Below are 5,937 nucleotides of genomic sequence, written 5' to 3' on the forward strand. Positions count from 1 at the left end.
AAATGAGGAGGAAGAGCAGACAGGTGAGTCTAGTGAAGATACTCACCTCCCCGAAGGTCAACAGCCGAAGAGGACGGCATCTGAGCCTCTGATTCCCCAGTGGTATCAGAGAAGAGGGGAAGGGTTAGGTCCCTTTCAGACAGTTCTTCAGTGGAAGAACCTAGAGTCTTCCCCTCCGACTCACCAAATGAGGTCTCCTTTTTAACTTCAGCTCTGCAATCAACCCCCAGGGACTCAAAGTTAAATGCAACATTGTGTCAGAGGCCAACATCGAGAGTCCGAAAAGGAAATATAGATCACCCTACTCACTTTTCACCTAAAGAAATGAAGGAAGAGCTAGTTTCCCAAGAAATAACCTGTGTGTAATTTGTTTTGATAACTTAGAAAAACGAAAATGACATACCTACTTTCCTTTATGCTTTTAATGGTTCTCACCTTCTCAACACTAAATGTGAGAAGTGTGAAATCAAAGACAAGAGCCCAGAGTATTTTATCCTTCTTAGACTCCATAAAATCAGATGTGTTTTTAATACAAGAATGTGGACTACCTTTTTTAAAAAACCATAGACAATGGGAGGAAATGTGGCCCCATTTATCGATATGGAGTGGTTCAAATCAAAATAAAAATGATGGTGTGGCCATTCTAATTAAAAATCCGCATGTTCTGGTGAAAGGTAGCACAGTGGTGAGAGACGGACGGGCACTTTTAGCACACTTGAATTTTATGGGGCAAGACTTTAACCTCTTAAATATTTATGGTTTCAATGGAAAAAATGAAAGGTATGACCTTTTAGAAGATATACAGCTTTACATGCTAGGGCAAGTACCTTTAGTTGTAGGAGGGGATTTTAACTGTATCTTGAGCAGGAAAGATAGAAAAAGAGCAGGGGTAGATTTTAAAGTGGATAAGACTTCGATTTTACTTCAGGGCATATGCAGGGATTTTAAGCTTACTGACTGTTTTAAAACCATGCATCCCAGAGAGGAGGGCTTCAACTGGTTTAGTCATGATGGCACCAGAGCCTCTCGCATTGATTATTTCTTTACTAGAGATTGCCCACCCACTGATGTTAGATTAACCCCTGTTTTCTTTTCAGACCACCTTATGCTCTCCTGCACCCTTTCACCCCCTTCTGGTGTGACGGTAGGAAGTGGTCTGTGGAAACTCAACTGTTCCCTGTTGGAGGATGAAATCATAGTCAGTCAGTACAGGGAATGTTATAAAGAGTGGCAGACCCTTCAAGACCTCTACGAAACACATGCACAATGGTGGGAAATGGTGAAGGAAACGACCCAGACTTTTTTTAAACAGCAAGGTAAACGTAAAAAAAGGAAAGAGAATAGATGTATGATGGGACTACATAAACGCTTACAGCGCTACTTTAAACTAAATCAGTGTGGCATAGACTTTAAAGAAGAAATCAAAGATGTCAAAAAGGAAATGTCAGTTTTAGCAGAAATAAAGAGTAAAGGAATTTTTGTAAGAAGCAGGGAGCAGGAAATTGAGGAAGGTGAAAAAGAAAGAAACTTATAAATAAAAAGGAGTGTATTCAAAATCTAAAAAGAGAAGATGGGTTTTTAACAAAATCCACACAAGAGATGATTGAAACTGTACATACCTTTTATAGTAACATGTACAAAGAGAAACCAGTGCACTTGGAAACATCGGCAGAAATCTTAAAATTCGTTGACAAAACCGTAAAAGAGAATGCACACTTGACACAGAATTTTACTGCTTTAGAGTTAAAAAAATGCCTAACAGGTTTTAAGAGAAGTCGAGCTCCGGGTTTAGACGGGCTTCCTGCAGAATTCTATCTGACCTATTGGGACCTTTTATCATCAGACATTTTAGATGTTTTTAAAGATTTTGAAAAACTCGACCGACTGCCTGACAGTTTTAGAGTGGGAATAGTGACTCTACTTTATAAAAAAAATGATAAGACTGACCTAAAGAATTGGAGGCCCATCACACTTTTAAACTTTGACTGTAAACTTTTTAGCAAGGTTTTAGCGACACGGATGTCCTCTGTTTTAGAGGAGGTAATTCACCCAGACCAAGCTTGTGCCATCTCAGGGAGACAACTCACCGACAGCCTCGTACTGATTCGAGACATCATTGATTACGCTAGAGACAGAAACACCCGGCTTGTCATCTTAAATTTAGACTTTGAAAAAGCATTTGATCGGGTCTCGCATCAATATCTCTTTCAGGTGTTGCAGCCATCGAAAAGGGCCCGATTGTTCCTACTTGGTGAGCTTTGCTTGGTTGAGACGCTTGCCCCCCCCCCCCCCTGCTCCTCGGCTGACCAAGTAGAAACAATCTATTCGATGGCTGCCTTGTCTTTTACTCTGTGCAAAAGACAAGGCAGCCACAAACACCACGGGAACACCGTATTGAGGCTTTGTTCTGACCACTCATTCGGTGTCGCGTTTCTTTCAAGCAATTCTCCCAGTTAGCCCGCACTCGGCTCGCTCCCAGAGCCGTGTTAAAGTCCACTTCGCATTCACTCTCTTTTCTCAGCAGATTAAAAGAAAGTTTCATGTTGGGCTCCCTGAAACTTCCATCCTGCAACGCTGTTTGCTTTTTCACAAGAGCAGAGGAGAGCGCACCGTTCCCAGCGGCACTGCAGTACCGGGTCGAGGCTTGGAGTGAACGGAGCAAGCTTCTTTTTCAACTCCTATTCTTAAAAATCCATTTAATATGTTGTCCTCGTATAGAGGACATATTAAACTGATAAGAACAGATACTACACTTGATCTTAGCCAAAAGGCCGAGAAGCGATAACTGTCCACTGTTTCAGGTCCGAGGGCCCTTGCTGGCACAATGCGCACTTGTAGCAGTGTTCTTTTTATGGCCATAGGTGGCCAGAGTGTCACGTTGCACCTCCGCCCACCCGCTGCACTGAGCACTCTTCAGCCCTTTTAAATGGTATAACTTTGCACTCCCGCATGCTCCAGCAAGCACTATTCAAGCAACAACTTTGCACTCCAGCTTCGAACATCGGCACAGTCGCAACAAGTAAGGCGACTCTACTCAGAGAAGTCACTCTGCAAAGTAGCAAGATTTCTTTTGCACAGACAGAAAGGGCTTCACCCGCAAAGGTAAAGCCTGCCAATAATAGAAACAACTCATTAGTGCTGCTCTCCACGGAAGTCTTTAGTAAAAGGCGAAAGACTTGTATGTTATGAAGAGAAACCAGAGTACGATTATCCGTCACTGCGGGAGCAGGGCATCAGGCTAGTTGGTATAGCCACCTTCCCCATGGTGAGCTTTGCTTGGTTGAGACGCTTGCCCCCCCCCCCCCCCCCCCCCCCTTGTCTTTTACTCTATGCAAAAGACAAGGCAGCAACAAAAACACCACGAGAATCCCGTATTGAGGCTTTGTTCTGACCGCTCATTCGGTGTCGCGTTTCTTTCAAGCAATTCTCCCGGTTAGCCGCTCCCATAGCCGTGTTAAAGTCTACTTCGCATTCACTCTCTTTCCTCTGCAGACTCTTGGGATTTTATCTATAAAATGAATTCCTTCACTCAAACTATGTTAAAACTGCTTTGTCGTTCATATTTACCATGTCTAGAAAGATTTAAACAAAAAAAACAACGTTGTACTTTGCAGTAAAAGAAAGAGCAAATCTAAAGTTTCAGGAATCCGAGAATAAGCTTACTTTCATGAGTGCTTCACGATTTCGGATTTTGCTATAAAATGAATTCCTTCACTTAAACTAAATTAAAACTGCTAAACCGCTAATCTGTTACATGTAAGGCAGATGTCAAATTCACCGAAATAGGATCTAAGGGTATTCGGCCAATCGAGCTGTAGCAGCTTCGGTAAAAGAGTATAAGTTGAAGAGTATGTGAATAAAGGTGTGCGCACACATAGTGTGCTGTAGGAAAATAGGCAGGGAGCAATGCCGGCTGGGGTATATGTTCTTGTATGTTGTCTGACTGTTTGATTTGAATGTGTTGTGTAAGTGTCCTGTTGAATGTTTGGGCTTTGACACTTCACTGTGGTTGTTAACTGTGTGGTGTGTCCTGAAATGTTATATGTTTGGGCTGTGTGACATGCTTAATGCTTGTCAGTAGCTACCCACTTATTCATATATAGCAACTGACAACATAAGAAGTCTGGACATACTTTGATAGTAGTTGTAGAAGTATCCTTATTGATAATAGATAAACTAATTCATAGTGATAGAACAGTAGATGAACAGGTGCCTGCACGTCTCACGAAAATAAAATGGGTGTATGATTGCTGACGGCAGAGCAATACTGCCAAACTTATGAGTTCTTGTGGCAAACTTGATTCAGTGTCTTGACGTGTATACGCTGTTTCGCTGACTTGATTGTCACAAGAAACAAAGTGTGTTTGATAAGATCCGACCATTTTATTACGGGAGGATCAGTATGTATGGATTCTGATGTGACTGATAAACCCATTCGTATCTTAAGCATAATCTAATACGTGAGACAACGCCCTGGCACACAATCAAAAAAAAAAAGAGAGAGCGGTTTTGTGTCCCCACGGTCCATAATGTAGAAAAGAGAGAAAAAAGCCTTTCTGATTTGGTGTGTGTGCTCATAGTGCAGAGTGTAGAGAAAAGAGAGAAAAGAAAGCCGTTTTGGTGTCACGGGTGTTGTGACTTACACACACACATTTCTGAATTGAGAAAAGAAATTATTTTAGAGGAAGCAGTAGAGTTTAGATCCCACATTTGTTGATAGGCATTCATTTATTTCTTCGCTTCTGATGAAGTTTCAACAATAAACAACAAACTTTGTATTATGAGAAAGAACCAGACTCATTCTTCAGGAATCCGAAAATAAGCACGAATTCGGATTCTCCTATAAAACGAATTAATTAACTCAAACCAAGTTAAGACTGCTTTGTCCTTCATATTTATTCATGTCTAATCAAGTTTCAACGATAAACAACGTTGTACTTTGTAGAATGTGAAAGAACTTCTTCAGCAATAAGCATCTCTCGACATATGACGAAATACAGATTTTGCTATAAAATTAATTTCTTCTATCAGCGTGACTTAAAACTGTTTGTCCTCCTTATTTATCCACTTCAAATCAAGTTTCAACAATTAAAAAAAAATTGTAGTTTGAGAAAGAACAACTTAATCTTCAGCAATCAGTATAAAAAGAGGTGCAAATGCCAACCATACATCACTAAAAGGTGGAGCGGAAGTATTCAGCTGCAAGTAGGTGTGAATGTTCGACCATAATTTGTAAAAAGTGGGTAAGAAAAGGTTTGAATGCCCGACTAAATATTAACAAAAGCGGGAGGAGAGGTCTTCGGATGAGAGTGGGTGAGAATTTCCTACCATACAAGTATGGTGGAGAGGAAGCTGTGATTGGCCGACAATAGTAAAAAGCAGGTGAGAAAAGGTGCGAATGTCAAAACATACATGATCAAAACAGGGAGCGGAGGTGTTTGGCTGCGACAAGGTGTGAATGTCCACCCATAATTAATGAAAAACGGGCAACAAGTAGGTTCGAATGCCCAACCATACATCATCAAAAGCAGGAGTGGATGTGTTCGGCTTCAAGAAGGTATGAATGTCCATCAATAATTGCTATAAAACATGAAAGAAAATTTTCGAATATCAAACCGCACATAATCATAAGCGGGAGAGGAGGTGTTCCGCTGCAAGAAGGTGTGAATATCCACCCATAATTACTGAAAAATGGGTAAGAAAAGGTGCGAATGCCCAACCATACATCATCAAAAGCAGGAGTGGATGTGTTCGGCTACAAGAAGGTTTGAATGTCCGACCATAGTTTGTAAAAAGCGGGTAAGAACAGGTTTGTATGCCCGACTGTACACAATCAAAAGAGGGAGCGGAGTTGTTCAGCTACAAGAAGGTGTGAAAGTCCGACCATGGTTTGTAAAAAGCGGGTAAGAACAGGTTCGTATGCCCGAATATACACCA

General features: G+C 41.3%; 2 non-coding genes across 2 annotated transcripts; both read right to left on the reverse strand.

Moving 5' to 3' along the window:
• Positions 1 to 2,599: 2,599 nt before the first annotated feature.
• LOC140310455 (U2 spliceosomal RNA) lies at positions 2,600 to 2,783 on the reverse strand. Its single transcript, XR_011916524.1, has one exon. It is a non-coding gene; the product is annotated as a U2 spliceosomal RNA (small nuclear RNA).
• A 308-nt stretch (positions 2,784 to 3,091) lies between these two features.
• LOC140310592 (U5 spliceosomal RNA) lies at positions 3,092 to 3,205 on the reverse strand. The gene has a single exon (XR_011916647.1). It is a non-coding gene; the product is annotated as a U5 spliceosomal RNA (small nuclear RNA).
• Between the last annotated feature and the right edge of the window lie 2,732 nt (positions 3,206 to 5,937).

The sequence above is a fragment of the Leuresthes tenuis genome, unplaced genomic scaffold (assembly GCF_036924035.1).
Source record: "Leuresthes tenuis unplaced genomic scaffold, fLeuTen1.0.hap1 SCAF_6, whole genome shotgun sequence".
Classification (NCBI taxonomy): Eukaryota; Metazoa; Chordata; class Actinopteri; order Atheriniformes; family Atherinopsidae; genus Leuresthes; species Leuresthes tenuis.